The following is a 25,896-nucleotide window of genomic DNA, read 5'->3' on the forward strand; positions in this document are numbered from 1 at the left end:
CATATTTTATTGTCTTGCTTCTACTTTCACTCAATTGTAGGGGGATTCTAGGAAGAGTACCACGACAACATATCAGGTCCAATGTATCCAGCATCAAGTAGTTCAGCTAATCAAGAATCAACAAATTGAGGTGCTTCATAGTCTTCAGCCTCTTATCCAGATAAATTGTATTTGAAAATGTGTACTCTTCTCTATGTACTTATGTGGATTGTTTTACCTCTTGTTTCTCTATTGTAATGTTTCCTTCATTCTTCCTTGCAATTTTCTCTGAATTGCTCTTCTTTCCTTTGTAAATCGTATTTTTTCAATTTTTTAAAATAAAGTGTAGGTATTAAGTTAACAACTCTTACAACAACCATTAGAGCATGGTGACTGAGTCCTCTCCCCTATTGATATTTTTGAATAAAAAACAATAATACTCCTTAAAACAGCTAATCACGAAAGAAGAAGTATTGATTAAAAAATTAAATTAAATATTAATCTATTCTTGAACTTTCACTAAGTCACAATTGGGAACATGAAGAAAATTTACACTTACATCAGCCTAATCGTACATCTTTCGAACGGCTCATTTACATTATCGAAAATCGGAATCGTACACGTCTCCGCTGCAGGTCATTCAGAGCATCTGACAAATTAAGCTCGACAGTACTGCGTCGGGAGGAATTTTTTAATTAATTAATTAATATAAATAAATTGTCAATTTTGGTCCCTCATAGACCTTCTAGGAAGGGGCGAGGGAGGCCGGAATCTATGGGTTAGATAGCGACTATTTTACCGCTGGGCAATGGCAGAAAACTGGCACCAGATGTGATAGTTTTTTTAAAGAGAAAATTGCAAACCAGATGTGACATTCTTTGGTCAAAATACACGAAAATGCACTTCCTTTACCTTTAGAAAATTGCCACCAGATGTGACATTCTTTGGTCAAAATACAGAAAATGCACTTCCTTTACCTTTGCTTTTTCTAACTTTTTAAAAATTTAACTAAGTCCTCTCCTTCGTATGGAAGTGCATTTTCGTGGCTGTATAGACGTTGCCAAAAAGACACTTTGCACGCATCTAATTCTCCAGTCGGTTGCCTGCGTCTCGTAAGGTCTAAGAGGCACAGATCACCCATCCCCTCGCAAGGCTGCAGAACATCGTGGTTGGCTTGACGCAGAGCACCGAGCTCCGTGGGCTTAACGAGCCCGTGCGTGGAGCGGGTCAGGGCTGTGTTTTTGTTCTTGCTGCAGGGGAAAGCCTTATTCAGTCGTACGTATTCTGTTAATTGAAGGTCATTGCATATATCGCCTTGGGCGGAAGGCATCCTGATACATACGATCAACTTCTGGGTGTCTACAAAAATTAGGACTAGGAAGGTTGGATGGGCGAAGAGCAAAACTGCTCGTGCGTGCTCAAAGAGACCGAGAATATCGAGTCTGGACGGCGTATGAGATCAGGGCCAACAGGGGCACCCTTTACCGCGCGTAGAGATGTGTGAAGCTCGGCGCAAAGAGGTCATGCTCTCGCCTCTTGCATATCCTTCATATAGCAATTTTTCCAAACAGGTATCTGCTGTTTGACAGAGCTGTCGTGTATTCTTAAAACTGATTGCCGCTTTGATATCCCATCCTTTTTAAGGCTACTGTCTGCGGACCGTTTAAAAATCACACGCTGAGCTTTAATTTCTTATCATTAAAAGTGTTTTAAGTGTTAATCTTTTATGTTTAAAGATGGCCGCTGCCCGATGCCTTCATCAACCACAGAGGTCCGGATCTCAGACAAACACTGGCTACTGATCTTTACGACTATCTTAAAGAACGAGACATAAGGGTATTTCTCGATTCCGAGGAGAGATAACTTGGAACTTCCTTTCCTCACACCGGTTGTGTGTGTTTTATCTTACATCGATTGCGTGTGTGTTGCCTTTAAAGCTGCTCTGTTTTATCATGTTAGGAGATCAGGGACCTTCTATCAAAGACGATATGATATTGTCTCTGCTATCCGCTTGGTTATCAAAAGGTTTGAGCTTGCATTGTTCTGTTAATGGAAATCCGGAATTCTACCTGCCTAATCTCCTGTGCATACTATGTATGTAGCGGCATCTAAAAACCACGTAACATTTGCTATTTAGGCGTTGCTGTCCGGCTATATTGTATGGTATGTATGAATGAAAGAAAGAAATGAAATTGAGATGAAATGGGCGTGAAATTGGAATACAGTTATTATTGAAGTACGGCTACGGCCCCGTCAGACTGCCACTTTCTTTACATTGCTTTTTCTAACTTTTGAAAAAATTAACCGAGTCCTCTCCTGCATTTTCGTGGCTGTATAGACGTTGTCCATGGGACCGTCGGATTTGACATTTTTGGCGGTAGTTGAGTTGTCACCATCGGGAAAAAGGTGGAAAGCAACATGACAGCTGTGGGGTTCGTGCACTTATTAAAAGTCTCCAATCGAATAAATAGTAGGACCATTAGGAGCAAGTGGCAGAATAGACATGCCCAAGAGTTTCCTGGATGATTCCTTTCGTTGGAATGACTTGCACAAGATTTTCCCGCTCCTAAGAATTGACTAGGAGTGGGGTCCAGTCGATAGGCAATAGTCATTGCGGTTCCACCTCAAAACTTGTGACTTTTTCTTTTCCACCTGCCATCTGAAACACGCCAGTGTAGGAGGGACCACTGAGTGCGTACATATTTGAATGCGCTTGAAACGCTGGAATTACAACCTCTAAAATACATTTTATACTTCATCAAATTAATTCTCCACGCCCTAGGCCCGACGCCTTAATAATGCCCTGACAATGACTTCTGCAACAGACTTTTGCTGAAATTACTTTTTACTTCACAGTAACAATAATTTCTCTCAAGTTTTACATGCCCTTCTATTGAAATATTTTCGCCTACTATCTACTGTAAGCATTCCATGTTGATTATTGATATGATCAGAATATGAATAACGTTGGAGTTGCATATTTTTATTGGCAGTTGGAAATGCTGTAATTAAAGTATAATTGAAATTGGAGAATTTTAGTAGACTTGCTTAATTTGGGTTATAAATTAAAATGTTTTCTGATGTGTTGAAATGTTTTTTTTTTTGGTAGTGTTGCTGTCAGGATTTAACTGTTTTTTTTACCTATAAATATAGAGTACAGAGCATTTTTCCGTTTAGTGTAAACTATGCAAATAATAGATACCTATAGAGAAATTGCTTATAAGTATTATTTGTACTAGTTTTTTTTTCTTATTTTAATTGATTTAAAATATACATAAGAAAGTAGAAACAACATTGGAGACAGTTGAAAGTAGTATTCATTATATAATATGTTTTTAAAATTATTTGTAAATTTTAAATTAGAATTGTATAAGTTTTTTATTATGTACTTTCTTATTATACAAACATTGATCATCATTATGTTCAATGGTAGCTACTATCACCATGATGATGAAATATAGTGTCCCAAAATGGGAAAAAAGAAGTGTTACAGTAGGATAATGCAAAAAATAACCAATATAAGGAAAATTAGTTTTGAAATATTTGGTATATACAAACATTTGCATCAAGAACAAGAGTTATGTATTAGTTCAATAAAACTAGCAAGATTAGTTTTCTTATTCCTACCTTCAAGGATATTTGTTTTTTGCAACTTGTTTTATCCTTGATTTATGGATAAACTTACACTTGCTTAGTTTGTAAGCTAATTAAGGACTTATTTTTTTTTTAACAGTTTTATTCCATTTTTCCTCCACTTTTTTCTTTGAGGAAGTCTATGTATTGTAATTCTATTCACATGTAAATCAATAAGAAAGAGTTTATTGTTCTTATTCTTGTTCTAATTTTTCTTCTTTTCTTTCTTTCTTAGCTAGATCTAATGTTTGAAAGTTAGCTAAAATTCTACATGCTAACAAAACACAAAATTTACACTATGTACAAGCTTGAGTCCTTGCCTTCCCAGGAAGTATGAAGTTGGGTTATTGTGTGTATGACAAACCTTAACTACGGTGATTGAAGATAGAGTCAACGGAAGCTTCTTCAAATCGATATAAGTTTTAGATTACGGTAAAAGCAGGTTTTGAAGGGACCCCGAAACCCTTTAACAAAAAGCAGAAAGATAAAGCATTACAACCCAACAGGAAAAAGAAACCTGCAACAAACTGTAGAACAGTATCAAAAACAGGTTTTACAGGGACCTGAAACCACTAGAAAAGTCCAAAAACAAACTAACCCAAGTTTTACAGGGACCTGGAACCACTAACAGTCTAAACGAGAAAAACCAAAAACCAGGACCAGAGACCCCAACCAGTAACCAGCACCAGACAGGAACAAAACCAGAGAACCCGACCCAGAGCCACTATTGCAGCTCTAAGATCATTTTAGCAGCTTCCTTACCAATTGCTGCAGTCTCTTGAATGGTATCAGCAATCGAAGCATCAACAACTTTCATTGCACTCTTCCTCGAGCTCTGCCTTGTTCTTTTGCTCCGACCCTCGGCCGAAGTGATTTCTTCATTAGCCCTTTTGTGCAGGCTTGCAGCGGCCGCACATATTCTCAAGGTGACTTGCTCCATCTTAGTGCCACTCTCCTTGATTAACATTTCTGAGGTTCTGCTCATAGTTGTTAAGTTTGTTAGGGATGTCTCCCATCTGCCCTTCTAGTTGGCTAAGTTTGGCATTGATAGTATCCTGGTTTTGTTGCAGAATTTCCACCTTTTTCTTCAAACCCATCATTTCATTGTAGATCCAGGAATCTACTTTGAGCATGGTGTCGGCTTTAACCTTTGCAGAATGCAGGAAGGTGAGCATGGTATCCCTCTGCATTGAATCGCTATCATCTTCAGCAGTCTCGTGTGGGGGGGAGCGGACATTGTCATTGTTATCCTCCATTTCCGTTTGATCCTCCTTTTGAGCCCCACAGAGTCCTTCCTTTTTTCTTCCTCTATCCCCTTGACAGGAGAAGCAGTTTTAGCCGTATGGTCCTCCTTTCTCTTCTCAACAGGGTTCTCGACAGTGTTATCTTCCGCTTTATCACCCCCACTAGATATAGCCTGGTTACCCTCATTAACAGATTTACTCTGTTCAGAATTACCTTCACTATTGGCTTCCTCTTTCCCTTTTTCATTGTTACCTTTAGTCTCCGGGTACCTGTCCAAATTAGAGCTTAAATCCCGAGTGTCAGTATCATCCTCATCCTCAGGGTTAATATTCTCACAACTTTCCGATTTCTCGGTCTCACACTCCTCATCCTCATGTTTTTGAGAAGCCGAGGGTTTCAAATTCAAGGCTTTATCTTTACCGTTTACAGAGTCACCCTTCTTACTCTTAATGGAGTCCTTCTTCTTGTCCTTAGAGGGAGTAGAGGCAATGTGTTTATTTTTACAATACCCCTCAATAAGAAGAATCAACCCTTCATGTAAAATGGGTCTGGACTCCTTCTTATGGGCTTCTAAACTATGAAGTAAAGAAAACCGCAAAAAGAAGGGGAAAGATATTCTATCTGTGTCTAAAGTGATTTAAAAAAACAAAGTGGCATTTATGAACTCTTTTACTTCTTCCATCAAGTATGAAATACTCACGGATGCAGCAAAGAACATCCCTCCAGAGCTCCTTTATCTGATGCACATCGAAGAAATCACCACTCTTTTCCAGTTGCTTCTCCTCGTCTTTCGTTTTCGAAAACTTTTTGTAGGCTGCATTTGAAATACTGGTTTGCTTGGTGAATTTTATGCCTGCCGTGGGGAGCCCCGTGATCTCTGCAATAAAATCCTCCGTAAGTTTCACAGTAACACCATGGAGAGTGACTTTGTCATTGGACTAGTTCTTAAAGAAAGCCGTACTGATGTGTGGCTTAAAACCATTGAGTCGCTCCAGATAACAAGTCGCATTTCCTTTCTGCAGAATTTTCCAAACATCCTCACGAGCCTTCCAAGCATCACAGTTTTTAGGTTCCTGCTTGCGCGGTTCGCCCCCCATCTGTAGAGAATAGAGAACGCACTCAAACCAGAGTAACTAGACGCAGAGAATGAAAGGGTTAAAATGAAAATTGTTTTTCGTCCCATCAAAAGAGACTCCCTTTTTCGGAGATACGTGCGAAAACCATATCGCATTCATTTGAGTGTACTTCCTTGGGGAAGAAAATTTGGCAATAATATGATCACTCCACGAAATCATTAACTTTCTAATCTTTACAAATCTTTCCCACTTGCGCATGGATGGCTTCATAATGAATAATTGCTTTGAGATCAACTTGGTTAGTTAATTCATCGGTCCACCTCACCATTTGCCCTGTTAGGATAGCATAGTTGGTTATCCAATCAGCAACACCGTTGGCCTCCCGAAAGGTATGGGATATGACAACTTTTTCAAATTTTTGAATAAGGTATTTGATCTCCTTGATTGTGGCCTCTATCGACCATGAGATAGAACTTTTATTATTTAGGATATTAACAATATTTAAAGAGTCGCCTTCCAACCATAAATTCGGACATCCCAAATCCACGACAATTTTCATAGTATAAAGGGCAGTCGTTGCTTCAACAATGTGACTATTAGTCTGGCCTATAGGAATTGCTATAGCATCTTTAACGTTTCCCATATGATCTCTCAACACACCTCCACAACCCACACTTCCCGGGTTGCCCTTAGCAGCACCATCAAAGTTTCCTTTAATCCAACCATTAGGGGGGGAACTCCAAGTGATGGTCAATCTTGGGTTATCAGTTTGAAGTTTAGGATTTTCAGAAAGCATTGGATTATCAATAGGAAAGGTTTGATCAGGGTTCTTCAGAGATCTGAAGTTCTCCTTAAAAGCTCTAATAATATTTTGACCAAGCACCCATCCTGGAACCTCTCTGTTTCTAAAAATTCTATTATTTCTTTCTTTCCAAATACCCCACCAGAGATGAGGAAGAGTAATTTTCCATAGGAATTGAACATCAAAATTCTTAGAAGGGCATTTCCAGCTTTTAAAAGAAGATTCCACATTGTTTTGATGAACCCAGGTCAAGTTCCAATACATTAGGATCTCAGTCTAGACTTGCTGGGTATAAGAGCAGTTCAGAAACAGGTGGTCTCTATCTTCAAATCCATTCTTGCATAAAATACACCTATTCACCAAATTTATACCTCTTTTCTGCAAGTTATCAAGGGTCAGAATTTTATTTTGAAGCAGGACCCAAAAGAAGATGTTAATTTTAGGAATGAGACCCTTAGTCCAAGCCTGAGACCAAAAGGGAAGATTTTCCTTCTCCTTAGAAACAAATAAAGAAGAAACTTTGAACTGCCCACTAGGATCAACATACCAAATAATCTTATCCTCAAAAGAAGGGTGGAGAGAAACAACATTGAGAGATAATTGGATGCGATTGAAGCTTTGATCAATGTCCTTCAAGTTCACCCAAGAGTCGTTCTGCTAGTAATGACTAACAAGAGTGCCATATCTCTGCTTGCATAAGTCAACTTGTGTCATATCTTGAACATCTTCAATCAGGGGGTGATCCTTAAGCCAGACATCTTCCCAAAATCTCACCCTAATCCCATTACCAATTTTCCAAGAGCACCCTTCTCCAAGAATTTTCTTTGTTCCCTGCACAACTCCCCATATGGAGGAAGGATGAATAACATCAGAAGAAGAGAAGAAATCAAAAAGAGAAACAGAATTAAGAAGGTACTTGTGTTTCCAAATGGTACTCCACTCTTTGTTTTCATGGAAAACACGCCATCCTTGTTTAGCTAGAAGAGCTTTATTCATGCTTCTGATTTTTTGAATGCCCAGTCCACCTTCCTTGACCGGTTTACAAACTTGGTCCCAAGCAATTAAAGGCATTCTCTTTTTTTCCTCTGAACTAGTCCATAAAAAATTCCTTTGAATTTTGTCAATAGCCTTAGCAAATTTAGTGGGGATTTTAAAAAGACTTAAAGCATAAGTTGGTATACTTTGGAGAGAAGCTTTAAGAAGAATTAATTTACCAGCTTGGCTTAAAAGGTTCCCTTTCCAACCAGCCAACTTCTTGCTGAATTTGTTAATAAGGTCTTCCCAGAAGGAATCCGGAGCCTTCAAGCCTAAAGGAAGACCCAGATAGGAAGAAGGGAAAGAACCTATAGAACATCCAAGGATTTTGACAATTTTATGTTGTCTAAGAATAGGGGTATTGAGAAAAAACACAACACTTTTATTCCAGTTAACCAGTTGGCCTGAGGCAGAAGAATAAAGATTTATTGCTTGCTTCAAATTTCTGGCTTCCCTGACTTCAGATTTCCCCATAAAGATGGTATCATCAACAAATTGGCCATGAGAACATATAAGAGGATGGGAAGAGGGTTGCAATCCCTTAATAACTCCTTTATGCACCAGATCTCTAATGTACCTCCCCAAACAATCAGCCATAATAACAAAGAGGATGGGGGATAAAGGGTCCCCTTGTCTCAATCCTCAAGAGGGATTAAAAAAATGAGAAGAGCTACCATTAACCAAGACAACAATAGAAGAAGTAGAGATCAACTGATGAATTAGTCCAACAACCTTATTGTCAAAGCCAAAGGCAATCAAAATGGTTGAGAGAAAAGACCAATCAACTTTGTCATAAGCCTTAGCAACGTCCACTTTCATTACAAATCCTTGATTGTTAGAACAAGATAAGGAATGAATATTCTCATGAGTAGAAATAACAGAGTTGAAGATTTGTCTACCTGGAATGAAGCCATTTTGTTGGTCAGCAATCATCAAAGGGGTCACCAGAAGCAATCTAGAAGTAAGAACTTTCGAGATAATTTTATAGAAAGAATTACAAAGACTGATCGGCCTGAACTGATCAGGCGAATCAGCTCCAATTTTCTTAGGAATCAGGCACAAGAAGGTGGAATTGACTTCCTTCAGCATTTGTTTTGCCCCAAAGAATTCCTTCACCGCATCACAAACATCTTTTCCAACAAGTTTCCAAAGTTTTTGAAAGAAAAACATGGGAAAGCCATCAGGACCACGAGCTTTATCTCCTCCTAGAGAACAAACAGCTTCGAAAATTTCATCATTGTTAGGAATTGAGCTTAACAATTTGTTCTGATCCTTTGAAACCAGAGTGGGGATCACTCTGAGGAACTCAACCTGGTGTTCCATATTGATGTTGGGGTCAGCTGTCATAAGACCAGAGAAAAAAGTCACCATTTCATCCATGATGTCCTTATCCTCCTCAATCTTCAAATCTCCCTTCATAAGATGTGAAATGTGAGATTTGGCTCTATGCTTCAGAGTGGATAGATGGAAAAATTTGGTATTTTTATCTCCTTCAGTCAGCCATATCAATCTTGATCTTTGCCTCCAGTAGATCTCTTCTTTAGTAATGATGTCATGGTATTGAGTCAGCTTTTCATTTTCTTCTAAAAGAAGGTCTGGGGTATATCCCTCCTCCTGAATTTTATCCTGGACTTTTTGGATATCCTCTTTCAATACAGATTTATCCTCAAAAATGTTCCCAAAGCAGTTTTTGTTCCAAATTTTGACTTTCTTTTTGACATTTTTAAGTTTAGAAGTCACTCTGAAGAGAGCAGTACCATCAATTTTGATGTTCCACCATTCTTCCATTTTTCTTTCAAACTGAGGGTGCTGCATCCACATCTTCTCAAATCTAAAAGGAAAATTCATCTTAGGACTAAGCTTATTAGCCGTGAAAATAAGAGGGAAATGATCAGAACCAATTTTCTGGTGGGCTTCCAACTTGCAGATGAAATCTTTTGTCCAATCAGGAGAGATAAGAGCACGGTCAAGCCTTGTCTGAATACAATCATTGCCAACTCTCTTATTACTCCAAGTAAACTGAATGCCGTGAAGATCCGTATCCATTAAGCCCTCTTTGTTTATAAACTCCCTTAGGTCCATTCTTCCTTCAAGCTGGGTAGCATTACCTCCCATTTTTTCATGGTCATAAAGATGGACATTGAAGTCTCCCATGATTATCCACCGTCCAGAGTAATCCATACTTTTAAAATTGGATATAGAGTCCCAAACCTTCTTCCTTTGGATTTTCATGTTGGGCGCATATATATTCACAATATACCAGTCCTCTTTTTGATCAGCACTAGTAATTTTAGCAATCATAAAGTATTTACTAGCACTCAAAATAGTCCCAACAAAGCAATTTTTTTTCCATAGCATTAGGGTTCCCCCTGAAGCACCTTCTGAACTACTAGCATTTATAGAGTAATTTTTAAAAGCTTTTATCTGCTCTGCTTTCTCTTTGTTCATCTTAGTTTCCTGTAGTAGAAGAAAATCAAGTTTCTGTTCTCTAACAAAATTCTTAACAACATCTAGTTTATGGTAACTGTTCAACCCCCTAATATTCCAGGTAATAATTTTCATTTCCATATTTTAGGGGTATAATCTATAATAGTTGCTTGACAACCATCAGCAATATTCTGCAGGCTTTCTAACTCCTTGGTTTTCTTAGAAGATTTCCTTCCACGTCCATCCGGAGACCCAACATCTGGTTTCACCTTGGACTGCTGGTCTATTTTTTTTCCATGTTTTACCAGGGTCGAAGCTTTGGGATTCACTTTAGTATGCAAATCTAATTTACTGCTTCGAGTCTCGACCCCCTTTATGTTATTCTTTTTTTCAGCCCTTTTCCTTGAATTTGGTTTAAGCTTTGAGATTACTCCATCTTCTTTGACAGCTTCTAGGATAGGAGGGTCCTTAATAAGGGTATCCTGGAAAAATAAAGCGTCAAAAACCTGCATCTCCCTAGGCTGAGTTTCATCTTCCTCACTATGAGCTCCAGATTCAACCAAGAATTCTCGTTCCTCAAGCTCAATCATCTCATCAAGATCACCCCATTTATCCTCCATCTTTTGATAAAGAACAATTTGCTTTGATAAATCCGGCAGGTCGTCTATACCTTGTTCAGGCAAGATGGGATCTAGTTGTAAGCCATTCACTTCTTTTTCAGAGTTCATATTCTCCGTCTCAGACACGAGCCTAGCCCCATCCTCGAGAAGAAGCTCAGAGACATTATCCACAACTACTGGTGGATTTTTTGAGTTCTCATTCTCTTTCTTCTCTTTGAGATGAACGTCTTTAGGCTTCCAAACCTTCTTTTGCTAAACCTTAGTCTTTTTCACTTCCTTCTCACTACTCAAGTGGTTTTTACTCTTGGAGGGGCAGTTTTTAACCAAATGACCTTGTTTCTTACAAGCATAACAAGCATTAGGAAGATCTTCAAAAATGATTTCTTGGGTTTTCTTACCAAGCTTAGAAATTAAATCCACCTTTTCTGGGAGATGATTCAGATCCGCCACCTTCACATACAGTCTAGCACTCTGGAGTTTGGATCTGGTCATAGTAGCATTATCCAGAGCCACCAGTTCACCAAAAGAACTGGCGATACCCTTAAAAATGTCATCATGCCAGAATTCAAGAGGGAGTCTAGGAAGTTTGGCCCAAATCGGGGTAGTTAGGAAAAAGGAATCTGATAAAACCATATTAGGCTCCCATTTTTTGATTGTAAGAGAACTTTTTCCAAAAGACCAGGGACCTCCACAGAGAACCAGATTCATATCTTCCTTATAGTTAAAAATAAACAGAAAGAAACCATTCAGCATGGGAGCTATGTCCACCTCCTTGCGTATAGCCCATTTCCTCTTAACCATTTTCCTTAGAGAATCTAGATCTAGTCTTGCCCCCAAAAATTTGCCCACCAACGTGAAATCCATGGAGGAAACAGAGAAATCCACTAAGGGGTCAGGGATAAAAACTTGGAATTCACCTTTCTCCCAACTAGTCTTAGAAGTCACCGGCGGGAAAGAAGATTTGCCAGTTGGTTTCCTGCCGAAAAGTGATGACCAGGTCTTCTGTTCTGAGGACCCTACCTTCTCTCCAACAGAGGAATTAACTTTATTAGATTCCACATTATCTTTCTTTTCCTCTTTGTCTTGACCCGACACACGAGAAGCAAAGGCCGAATCCAAGGGCGGGTCATGGACCCCACAAAATGTGTCTGAAACATGTACAGACTTACCATCATCCGAGGTCCCCCCATAGTTCCTCCAGGGTCTGTACCTCCTGCCAGGTTCTCCCCAACCAGTTTCCTGCTTGAATGCGAGCCCGCTAATTCAAAAACTGTTAGAGCGCCCAGCATGTTAAATCTCTCACTAACAAGATGGCCAAACTTGTTTGTTGCCAAGTGGCTTTGACATGGTGCTCAAATCGATATAAGTTGTTGGACGGCTTTGATGTAGCAAAAAAGTGGAAAACCAATTCAGCTAAGGCTACTTGCTGGACGATTTAAACCCCACTTAGAGGATTGAATGGGATTAGGCCTTTACACAGGATCAGGGTTAGTGCTTCTGGAACATGCATTAGGAAATGAAGGAAGCCAAATAACACATGACCATTTTACTAACTCCCATCATTCTATATGCGACAAACGAAAGGGAGGTAGGAGTCAAACACACAACCTCTGCACAATACCCATCAATGTATGTGTTGGTGAATGACATATATTAATATCTTGAAATGCAATTCATGTTTACACGCAAGACTATTTTGCACATTTCTTGCATGACGAAAACATGGCTTGTTTGTAGTTTCAAATTTTTTCGTAGATTTAAGGTAGGATGAATTCCACTTTAGGAAAATCATTGCTTGCAACAACATTTAAAAGACATTCTTATATTTTGGGTTGTCAAGTAATTTTAGGGAAAGAGCCCTAACACAACCATTCAGTTGTGGACAAGGGCACTCACCAAAAAAATTGAGAACTGAATAATATGTAAAAAGCACACCCTTTGTTTTCTCATTCTCGTTTTGTATTTTACACAATTACTGAGGATACCCTTAAGAAAAAATAGAAAAAAATTAGAACTTACATTTCTCTATCACTTCAATTTAGAGGTCCTTCTAAACTCGTTGCTATCGTGGTAAATGACCAACCTACAGTGCTGGACAGTGGTGGTTGTCACATTTCATACAACCTTGCTTCTGATGTTTTTACCATTTTCATCAAAATTGGAAAACAAAATTACCCTTGCAAAAATCAAGTTGACCATTATAAAATTAGAATTTAAATTGGAATTAAAACAAAATATTACATGTTCAAACAAGACAACTTGTCCCCCAAAAAAAAATTATGTGCCACCACTCCATGGCGAGAACTAATAACACATTTTAACAATTGATTTCTATGGCGAAACATTCATATCAACTTTTAGCCCTAAAAAGGGAGTTATATAAACAGTAAGGATTTAATGAATTTTATATTGAAGAATATTGAAAAACAAGCAATTAGAAAATTCCATATATAGTCATTGTTTTTCTTAAATTAGGAAAAAATATAACATTTATTCTCTATTTGGTAGCTCTATTTGTAAAGAATTGTGAAATCATTTGATTGGAACAATAATGTCTTGATCCATGTTATGTCCAGACATTAAGTACGCTATACGATCAATGTTACAGTTTTTTGGGTTTAACAAAGACTTCCACATTTTACGTCATAATTCATGTTACAACTTTTGAGTTCAATAGTTCGAACCATTTTTGTGATTAACGTTACATTTTCATAGGTTTTGGTTTCGTTAGTCCTTGCATATCTAATAGGCAGGGAACTAATGTTTACAGTAGACTCCTTCAATTAATTTGTTCAGTTTCAAAAAATCAGATTCTAAGTTTTGAGAAGGCTTTTATTTTTAAATTAGTTTATATTGATTTATTCTTATTTTCTTATTGGCTCCTCAAAATTTTGGTAGGGTTTATATTATTTTTCCAGTTCAAAAAAATCAAAAAAATATGAACCAACAACATTAATTATAATAATTATAATAACTATGTCAGAATGCACTTCAAATTTAGGGTTTCATTTAATGATCGACAACTAATCGCCGATGCCACTGAAACGAGGAACTTCCAGAATTCTCCCCACGATTTAGACCATTGTTTTAGCTCTAACAATGGCGGCAGGGTCTTTGGCTTTTGTTATTATGTGCCTTAGCTTTGGAGTCCAATGACCTGTGATTTTTTTGCCTTTATTTCTATTTAAAAATTTGGGCTTATTTTCTCCTCGTGCAGGTATCTATTACTGACCAATATTGGAAATCATGGTAATTGTATGTCACAACCTTTACTAAAAAAATTCATTTCATTTCCTCGAATCTTTGCCAGAAAGATTACTTTCACCGGCAGCGGTTACCAACAAATTCGTTGGAGAACAATTTATTTCCTTTGGTTGTCTAATATTTTTTGCTCGCTTTATCCGATATGTGGTCAGAATGCTTATCTGCAACCTTGTCCAGCTCGCTAGTTTGATGTTGATCCGTGTTTCATAAACGTGGCTTTTATAATTTTCGTTAATATCTACTGCATTTTAGTTCATCATCAATATACTTTATTTCTATTGTCCAAAAATTGATACTTGCGAATCTTTTTCCTTCATAATTTCCACTTCATTTGGAGAGTATTTTTTTTTAAAATAAAATATTTTTAATTTTAATGTGGTTTTAAGATATGGAATTAAATAATGTTAATGTGAACCTGTGTGCTATATATCTCTTTCTTTTATGTGTGCTAGTAGCTATCACAATATAAGTAATTATTATTAGTCCTCTTAGCTACGATCACCATTCTTTGTGGTTTCATTGAAATCCTTCATTCATTCATAAGCTTAGATTTGAAAAATCTATAATAAGATGTCAATTCATTTTTTTTGATTGGTCTGTGCATAATTTCTGAATTTATATTTTTTTTAATGAAAAATTAGAGAAATAAATGAAAGACGTGCTTCTTGTGACAAAAAACTAATGTACTGACCTTATTGTTACCATATCTTTTTTTAATTTAATTACATCTATCATATTTGTTTTTGGATTAATTATTGATAGTAGATTTAAAATATTTCTATTATCATTTGTGCTATTCTATTATTGATTTTAATATCTTATTATTTTAATTGACTAAATAATTTTTTTTCAATTACTTTGATTTGTAGAGGTTATGAATTAAGATTTTAAAGTCTAACAATATTTATATAAATACTTTTAATTTTAAAATCAAATAAGATATAAATTTAAAAAATAGTAATGGTTTGACTTAATTAGAAAGAAAAATTGTAATACAATTTTAAATAAATATATATTGTATATATCTTCATGGATCTATTATAATATTTTTTTCCTTACACAATCAAAAATATTATTACTAGAAACATGATTTAACATAAATAGAATCTATAAAAAATAAATTCGCATGCTTTCAAATTTATTATAAAAATTTAACATGACTTTTAAATTCCAAAGAAAAGAGACAAGTGTAATTTTGTCAACAAACATTTGGAGGACTTAACACAATATTATATATTATGAGTTCTATCAATATTTCTCATAGAAAAATAATAATGATTTCACAAATGCTACGAAGTTTGATATAATAACTTTTGTTTAATAGCATTAATTCTAACATAGATATTTGTACGTGGAGTTGTAATATTATTTTTCATTTTTTTAATATTTTAAACCAAAAAGCAGGGACTGGAGCTCTATTAGAACTCTTGTTATTACTGTAAAAATCTTTAAAGTATAGGACTCCAAACATTTCATCATTACAATTGATGTATAGGACTCCAAACGGTTCGACATTTCAATGGTCTTTGCGACGAACATTAACGTTTTCTAGATTTAACAATACTGTTTAGATTTAAGGTTGCTGTTTTATAGAATTTATTAACTTTCATCTCTCCTATATGTCTAGCGTCTTAGAATTTCAAATAATTCATCATGTTTACGTTTAAATTGGTTTGGAATGTGGTGACAAATATTTTAATGGGAAATGCGATGGATTGATGTAGTAATAGGGATAGATGGAATAAGAGAGGACGATTAAAACCCTTTCTGAATTTTTGTTTTTTAATAAAATCATAAAAACTAGATTGAACACAGTAACAGCCATACTCATATCTACAAAATTCTTGCTTGGGTGTTTTGTATTATTTATGATTCATTTTCAAGAATATATTTCAACACAGTAGGCACGTAAATTCAGAAAAAACAGAACGGTTGTGTGAATGTCTACGTGCTGAAATCTTATTCAAAGTTTGATGTAAATTTATAAAGAAAATTAAAACAACTCATAAAAACAATTTAAAATATCTAATTTGCATGATATTACAGTATCTATATCTCCCCTTCGCTGTCTTTTAATTTCCTGTTACAGTCTGTTTGTACAAAGATATAAAAATGAGTAAAAATTTCCAATTTCCATCTTGGCAGGAGTTATTTATTTTCCGTGGAATTTGTTGGGGCAATTTCTAGTGCCACCTACGTTTTTTTTTTAATTGAATCAATGCGATAATGCAAATAAGACCAGCTACCTTTGGTAACTGGAGAGAATATCACAGCACGATACAATCTGCCATCAAAGGACAGATATAACAATAATCACATCAAAATTCCAAAAGCCACAGATCTCAATATAGGAGCCTCAGTTATCCAGCAAAAGATTCTCAATAAGCACCCTCATGAAACACTTCCCTTAGTCAGATTTTAAGGACATTCGTGGCCTGATTCCTTCAAATTTGCGTAGCAGTCACAATCAGGGTAATATCCAGTCCTGCCAGAAGACACACAGTTACATTCGTTGCAACATTCCATACAGTTTTTTTGGCATATGTCCACCCGCTCTTCAAAGTCACATCTTTCCTTGCATTTATTTGGGCAATCCACTGTACCTGGATCAGTTCAAATATTGTCAGACAACATGAATTTTAATCTTAATTCCACGTTTGGGACGAGACTGAGGAAAAATAGGTGATGTATAATTTTTTAATAAAATATTATATAATTTCTTAATCTTATAGAAGTTGAAAAAAAATACACTAAATTGAATTGACAGGCGGATTACAGAAGCATGGAGCCATAGCAAAAGATAGTTTTAAGGTTCCAGTATCAATTCATTGGAATTGGCAAGAAGATTGCAGTCGCGTGAAACCATCTTAAAAGGAGAAACTAAACAGTAATTTAGAACTGTTACACTATCGAAAGAACGCTGTCCATGGAGTGAGATATAGGGATAAAACGCCACTTAAGCATGTACAAGTACTATATCTAAGTTCAGACTATATATATTTATGAAAACAACCACTACATGTCAAAGGCCAACAATAAGACATGGTTGCCCAAACTCCATAACCAGAAGGATCAAGAATGCCAACAATATGAGTTTATAGGTTCGTATTGAGATTGTTTTAAATTTGTAAGGCAGAAAACCTATTGATCGAACACTGTCAATGGAATGAGATGTAGTGATAAAACACCACTTAATCATATACAATCTATTAAATTCTATATCTAAGTTCAGACTACTACATGTATGTTTGAAACAAAACACCGATACAGGGGCAAAGGCCAACAAATAGGCATGATCACCCAACCTCACGTAACCAGAAGAATCAAGAGTGCCAAGAATATGAGTTTATAGATTAATATCGAGATTGTTTTAAAATTTATTAGTCCCTGTGCTATAGGCAGGGCACTAATGTTTTTGGTTGATCTCTTGCCTATTAATTTGTGCCATGGAGAAGTTTTTGCAACTTTTTGCTATAATTTGTAATGTCCATTTTTTATATATTTTTCCTGGGGGTTTTATTCATTTTTATCATAAACATTAGGGAAAAAGAAAGTGTCTCATATATTGTCTTCAGACTTCGTAATACATTACAACTGCAGGTACAAGTAGTAATTCTTTTTTAATGTAAGCCTGTAGGTAATATGCATGCCAGAATAAAAAAGATTTGCAAGTAATATGCATGCCAGAATTAAAAAGATTTGCAGCTAATACGCATGCTAGAAAGGGCTCAGAAAGAGATGAGCAAAAGAGGTAGGGTTTTCTGGTATGCTCTTGTTTTTTTTTTGTTTAATTCTTAAAAAGTCTGTACAGGTTTTGAGTTTGGCATGCACTTGCTCCCGCTGGCCTGGGTATACAGGCTTTTTAATGCATCTTTCCATATTACAATCCATGAAGGTTATTTGTTGAAGATTTGTACTGTGATTTCCCAAAAAAAAAACAGAAATAAGTGTGTTTTAGTTATTCTGTTTGCAGCAAAGAGCAGGCAAGAAGTGGAGCAAGATGATTAATTTTTTGAAGTACTACAAAGTTCTTATACAAAAACTTTGATCATAGAACTACTGGATGGCCTTATGATGATTGCCTTGTTGCAGGCATTTTAAAATACCCCAATAAGGTAGGTAAATAAAATTTCAAACCTAATTACATTATATTACGAAAATCTGTTAATTTCTGATTTTTCAATTGGTTTTGTAGTGTTTTTTAATCCATTTGTCAGTACTTGCTTTATACATGTTTACCGTTCAATTAGTTTTAATGTTGCTGTGAAAGAATCTGCTGTGGAGTGAGGGCTATACACACCTCCTCCAATAAATATGGGTGAAGTTCAAAAGTGGAGAAACTCTAGCAGAAGCATTTTTAGAAATAAGAATTTCTGTCCATTAGAAGATTTGAGGAATGCGAAGATGTTAAATCTCTCGTATTCTTCAAGGCCTTCTGAGAATATGGTTAGGGTTTTTAGTTTCTTTTCATTAGGAAAAGTTAAAAAATGTAAATTTGGACAAGGTCCTTGAGATGGTGATGCAGAGGCTTGGGGCATCAAGATAACTTGGTCAAATAGGCTTTTAAAATGCTTGCACTCACTGTATCTAACTAATTGTTTTCAATGCACCTTAAGGCTCCAATAAGGCAAATCTTGATCTCAATCTCCACTATGACTTCCAAAATCTCCAATCCCTTTTTCCAACCTAATTAGATGTAAATCAGCAGATTCCAAAGTTTCACTCACTCATTATGCACTCAAACCCAACTTGTACCCTTCAACTAGACCTACTAGCCAATTAGTCCTCCAATAACCATTTTCTCCCACACTTCTGAAAACACCAACCAAACAAATCAAGGATTCAAATACCCTTTTTAGAGTGCTATAACATATCCCAAAACCAAATAGGGTTACTTTGGACCAACTTTACAATAATGGCACTTTTGATAGTGTTTAAGGGCAAATTAGACCACTTTTATAGAGGAAGTATGTGAAATACTTGGTCCCAAACCCCACGACTCTCAAGAGTCTTGTGTGTTAATGCCAATCAAAGGATTTTCAAGGTTATTTGGTCCTATGCACTCATTTGATAGGAAAGCCCCAACACCTTCACTAACACAAGCCTAAAACTATGGCTTCCTAATTAAGGCTCTTCCCTTCACTTTTGAGACTAATTCAAAGCGCCAACACCTTCACACTGATCAAATTAAACAACAACAATAATAAAAAGACCACCTTGTTTGAGCAGATTCCATACTACTGTAGCCTTGCCACACTTTTCATTCCCATTCCCTTATGTTACTCATGGTTTACACCCTTACTTCCACTTTTCTTGCACATTTGTGGTTAGTATAATATATTACAAGTTATCTGGAGTCCATTCCTTGAGAAAAAGATGGTATATTCATTAAATAGACCCTTCGCTCATTGAGATTATCAAACAAGTTCAAAACAATGTAATTTCCTTAAGTTCTGTCAGCACTATTAGGGAAACTTGTTTGCACAGGATTAGAAAGTCATTCAAATGATTTGGAGAACTCTTCAACTTCAAATCTTATTCATCCACAACATAAATCCAATGAAACCAATCGACAAAACATATAAACTGACAAAGGAGATGCAAGAAACTTGTATTTTATTAATGTTTTAGCAATAGTCAGTACAACTATGCCTTCAAATCACCATTCTTGCAGATTTCATGCCTTGATCATGCTTTATACACCTTGATTCGACTTCCCAAACCGATTTCAATTGGTTTGGGTGTTATCAAACCCTTTGAACATGCTTAAACTCTTAATGTTTTTACCCAAAAAAATGAAAAAAAACAACAATATGAACATTAGAAAATGGCACAAGAAGACACAACAACTTATCTTGGAAAAACCCTTCCACTTGAAGGGAAAAACCCAGCCACACATCTCTTTTATTGATAATAAAAAATGGTTCTAGTACAATGTTTTTTGCTCGATGCGATATATATAAAGAATAGAGACTCCTCATTACACAACTGAAGACTCTTAATTTTTCAAATAAAAAACTCTTAATATTTCCATATGCATGCCTCTTTGCATGATGCATGACTCGTGTCTATATAATATTTCAAATATTATTATAAATATCTTCTTTAGTTGAAGATGATCATTATGGTCATAATGCTATTTCTTAAGTCAGGGATAACGATCTCTATTGCAACTACAATCTTCAACACTCTCTCTTACTAAGAGAGAGATCTTTAGTATGGCATGCTTACACAACTACAACAAAAGATGGTCAATATCACATATATTGTCATAAACACATGTTATCTTAGCATAACATAATTCATTGTAATTACTTCTTAAGCGCATAAAATTAAAGTGATGGAGTCACACACATGACTTCCACCATGCCTACTCGCAGAGGGTGCAGTGAGGGCTTTCATCTCAAACTTCTCTTAGAGAAGAATACATTTCCACCATGCCTTCTCGTAGAGGGTGTCCACCATATCTTCTCATAGAGGGTGGAATGAGGGCTTTCACCTTAGTCTTTTCCCAGAGAAGAAAGCATTTCCACTATGCCTACTTGCAAAAGGTGGATCAAGGGCTTTCACCTCTAACTTCTCCCAAAGAAGAATGCATTAACATGAAAAAGAATAGCTGAGATTCTCTCTCAACAAAGACTCCCTATCAGCGAATCACCACGTCAAGATAATAAGCTTGTAGAGAGTTAGACATCTCCCTCTGTCACGTAACCTCCCTTTGAAACTAAAAATATATCATTTTTGTATCATCAATTCAGTTCCAAGACTGTAAACAATTGCTCCTATGTTCATGACTTCTCTCATGATCTTAGTACTTCTTGATGTGTCATGTATATTGTACTTCAACATCAATGTGAATATAACATAGATAATAAGCTCTAGCTTCAATTTCTTTAGTGTCTTGGATCATCACAAAAATATCTTTCATAATCTTAGTACTTCTTGATGTGTCATGTATATCGTACTTCAACATCAATGTGAATATATCACAGAGAATAAGGTCTAGCTTCTATTTCTTCAGTGCCTTGGATCATCACAACAATATATGACTATCTTCTTGTGCATAATTGCCTGCCATTCATGTGCCTTATGGCTCCAACTATAGACCTCGTTATTAATATTAATTGACTGGTGCTACAATTTTTCGCCACAACAGAATGACTTCTCTCCAATCATCAACTACACAGATTAGATGTTTGCACTGCATGTCCCCAACATAGTAGACAATCTCAATAGTCAATTCAATCACTTCGCCAACAAATTGCAACTTGATGCATCTAGGGAATGACTCTAGATGTTGTTGATGCCAAAATGTGACTACCCATATTCCACAGATGCATAGACGAGGGAAAAAACACAAGTTTGCAATTCACCGGAGCCATGTTGCTGAAGGAAAACTCAAATGCAGTGAACCATTGCAGCATCCAAAGAGCACATAAATTAGAATCTGTTGGTTTTTGAAACAAATGACACAGTTAGTATTGTGATTCATGGAACTTGCAAGTTTAGCCCACAACAAGAAAAATTATCTTGACCCTCGGTGTGAACACAACATTGCTAAACAATCAGCCTTCGAAGATTCATTGCATCTTTGAATATATTCATCCATGCAAAAGCAAAAGTATGGGATTCATAATGCATTTATTTCCCTGCAAAAAAGCTTCTTCCACCTTTTCTGGTTTCAAAATTATTGCTTCCCAGGATATGTGCTAGGCAAATATTATTTCAAGGGCAAGTTGTAATTTTTTATGAAGACTCCGTTCATTCAAATGAATCGCCTTCAATCATAAAGGGAGCTGCAAGAACTATGACAAATCGTGCATATGAATATGGAATTCTACTGTCCCAATATTTTTTATTACTCCAGTCGTTTCATACAGTAAACACACAAACTTCATGTGAAAGCATAGGAATAATATTACGTATAATCTTATTATTTAAAACTAAAATTATTCTTTGAAGCATTAAAAAAAACATGAATCATCGTCACAGATCGAGTAAACTGACGTTGAAAACTGATGAGGTTGAGGTTGAGGTTGAGATTGAGATTTGGGTCCTGGATTGGTTGTCAAGGCTTGCCTTCCCACATTGAGCATTTAGCCGATCAATTGATGGAGAATTTCCTAATGAGGTATGCATGCAAGAGGGCATCTACAATCTACAAAGAGATGGAGACGTGCATAAACCTTTGAATATGGGTACGATCATGTAGAAGCAATAGCACGAGGATCATCGGGTTTCTTATTGAGAAGCTAGACAAGCGCTCGTACTTCCATACTTGACCTTCGCTAGAGTTTCGATCTTTCTAAGCCAGATGACAATACTGAAATTTTGTAAAGATCCCCTACATTTTCCTTCCAGCCTCAAATTGTTAAGGTGTGAGAGGCTTTCCAATAACTTTCTCCATTTGTATATGAAGCTCTATGAGTACACACATACTGTGTTAGAAAGTAAAGTCCACCAAGATAATTGGTCATCCAATTATTAAAACATTTATCAAACCATGTAAACAATATAATCAACAACCATAAGAAGATAATCATACACAATAAGATTAGATATGTTAACTAGGGAAACCCTTGAGCAGAGGGAAAACCTCGGTGGGGATAGTACCTACAAAATGATGTACTAATATAGAAGTTCCTTTCAAGGGAAATGAGAGCATCCCAGAAATTCATCTGAGATCAGTATGCACATCCTGTATACAAAAGTTGCTTGTACAACTTCTAATCAGCAAATACAAGTGCATACTACTATGCCATAAAAGCGGAAACAAACATAGTTGATTTCCCACAATTAAAACCTTAAAGGAAAGTGATTGCAATTTACCGATCTAAATAAAATTCAGCAGCATTACGACATACAGATTATTACTCTACAATCATAGAACTAGAAGAATTAGACAGAATAGAGAACACAGATATACGTGGGGAAAACCTTTCTAGGTAAAAAACCCCACCCTCCAAACCATCAAGCTAATGTATTATTCAGTAACAAGTTACAATACATTTTCAGCCTTCACATGAAGATTTACATCTTGCTCCATTCTAGAGAAAATCCGGCAGCATAACCCTGTGCAAATATCTTCTCATCTCTCTCTTTCACTCTCTTGCATTATATCATGCAATACTACTTTTATGAACATCTTAAGACCCAACAAAATGCCCACAAAAGAGTTGGGCGTTTTTCATGGCTCAACCACCAAGAACCATGCACAATGCCACATGTACATCCAATAACAAGAAAAGGGCATCCATCCCTTGAATAGGCAATGACAACTTGTCATAGAATCCGCCAAAAATAGCGGTCACAAGAGAAGTGTAAGGGAATCCGTCATACCAACCTATTTTTGGCATATTCTCTTACACACACCAACCACTCATTCTTGGGCGCCCAAATAGGCCTCATGTCATAAGATGATCTTACACCTGTCATAGCTCATTCCTTAAATAGCTCTTACGCGTCATAGGAATCTGTCATAACCATTTCAGCCATGATCTCCTTCACACACTTCAAGATGCTGACACAGGTAAGTGATCAACATGCCAACTAGACATGTACACTCACATTTACATATTATTTGCAAAAATACATTTTACAAAACAAATAATAATAAGAATAGGAATTATACAAGGTTGAGACACCTTATTCCTAACATCCTTGTAAGAGGGTGGACTTTGTTAGGAGCCAACGAAATACATTTTGTATATATCAGTCCCTGTTAGAAGACTTTGAATCTCTGTTAGGGGTTCAAACCCTCTTAGGAGTTGTGCCAACCGTGTTAGGAATTGTAGATGGAAGAAGGATCCACTGTCCAAACAGCTTCAGGGGCAAGACCAACGAACTCACCGTTCAACTGGTCTCTGTATTATTCCTTCCAGAATAATAGAAGTGAATAATCCTGAACTCCTCTATCCTCTTCAACGGACTAATCCTCTTTTGATCTCAATACTAGATCACCAACTTCACATCCAATAATCCCTTGAATCACTTACTCGCATTTACCAAATACTTTGCATATCACACTCGAATCCACACTTTCATGTCACATTTCATCACAAGGAAAATAACCTTCATTTATACCATATCCTCAAAATAATTCCTTGAGTCGACCTTGAGGCTTACCCAATTAATTATAATAGGACATCATTAAGATATTATAATCATTTTACAATTACACAATATTGTAGGATCATAGTCTTTACAACTTTTCACACGTGCAACCTCTGACCTTGTGCACTCGTTGACGTCATTATCAAGCTGTCTACTGTCACTGTCTAGCTTCGCTCATCACAATCCTATCCCTATTAAGAGATACAATCCAAACATCATAAATCACTTCTTAGGTACTATGGCTGCACACTGCCTTTTGTACTTCCTAAATAACTCTTGCATGTCTTCGACTCTTTGTATGCGCACTTGTCCACTTCATTAGGACAATGTATAATATGTTCTCAACTGCGCATGCCCTGATCATCAATATGCAATCCGTACGACCGCGGTCTCTGTTTGCTACTCTGTGAGTATTCACAAAAACAATACTATGTTGACATCAATGACAAACACAGTCATGAATGCAACATGTCAATCATGCTATCTATCTATCTAATGCTTAGGATACTCCCCCAAAGAAATACCATTAGCATTCATGCTAACAATGCCCCCCTTTGGCATTGATGGCAACATAGATGAAAAACATTTAAGTTGCAAGAATACTAAAACTCTACTACTGATGTTGTTGCTCTCTTCTTTTCAAATCATCTTCGTCAATCAAATTTGAAACTCACAAGAACATTGTCATGTTTGTGCTTCTTCATTCTTAGGATATACATCAGTTGTTCACACTTTAACTCTCGGGAACAACTCTCCATTCTTGCATGGATGGAAATCAATTGTTCACAACTTCTCCCTTATGGATATAATTCAATGTTTCTTCCCATTGACATCAATCACTCTGAATATTGCATCTCCCTCATTTACACATCTGCCTCATACAAATTCCTCCCCCATAATGTCAGAGGATATTTTAACTCATTCTCCATCTACAACACTTCTCCCCCATACATAGGAGATGTTTTTCATGCAATCTCTCCCCCATTGACATCAATGACAAAGGGTTCACTATGTCAACCATTTTCTCTAGTCTTCAACCAACTCAAGTTTCCAAAGACACTGTTCTATACCATCTATCAAGAGTCCTTGATGACTCTGCTCATCACAGATCCTCCCCCACATAGGAAGCATCAACATTCAATCTAGATAAACAATAGTGTGTTGTACCACTAAATCGATGTACTTTCTACATCATCTACTTAGAAGTAGGCAGGGGCATAACCCCAATCATGCCTCGCAAATAATCAAATGTATCCATAGGCAAAGGCTTCGTAAAGATATCTACTATCTTCTCTTTTGTACTCACATATTCTATTCTAATATATTTTTCTGCAACTTTCTCTCTCAAAACATTATACTTAAAGGATATATGCTTAGTCTTAAAATGCAACACATGATTCTTAGAGATACTTATTGTCCTTGTGTTATCACAATAACACAATGTATGATAACAAGCAATGTATGATAACAAGCTTTGAAAACCTACCCCAATTTTCTTCAGTAACTACTTCATCCACATAATTTGATTACAATTGTTTGGTGCTGCTACATACTTTACTTCAGTTGTACTCTGTGAGATACAGTCTTGTTTCTTACTTAGCCAAGAAACCAATCTTCCTCCAAGAAAAAATGCTCCACCACTGGTGCTCTTTCTGTCATCCACACTGCTTGCCCAATCCGCATAAGTATATGCACATAGAGT

At 36.4% G+C, this 25,896-nt stretch overlaps 1 protein-coding gene across 2 annotated transcripts in view; it reads left to right on the forward strand.

The window, feature by feature from the left end:
• The first annotated feature begins 1,014 nt into the window (after window positions 1-1,014).
• The window catches only part of LOC149528777 (uncharacterized), a 65,226-nt gene continuing 40,344 nt past the window's right edge, over window positions 1,015-25,896 (forward strand). The window contains exons 1-3 of one of the 2 annotated variants that reach the window (XM_089810251.1): window positions 1,015-1,499; window positions 17,719-17,832; window positions 18,055-18,196. The gene's annotated coding sequence lies outside the window, so the exon portion shown is untranslated. The remainder of the gene's footprint in view (window positions 1,500-17,718; window positions 17,833-18,054; window positions 18,197-25,896) is intronic. The other variant, XM_089810252.1, reaches the window with a different exon arrangement.

Source organism: Cupressus sempervirens, chromosome 11 (assembly GCF_028749045.1).
Source record: "Cupressus sempervirens isolate cs-2001-9-10 chromosome 11, ASM2874904v1, whole genome shotgun sequence".
NCBI classification, from domain to species: domain Eukaryota; kingdom Viridiplantae; phylum Streptophyta; class Pinopsida; order Cupressales; family Cupressaceae; genus Cupressus; species Cupressus sempervirens.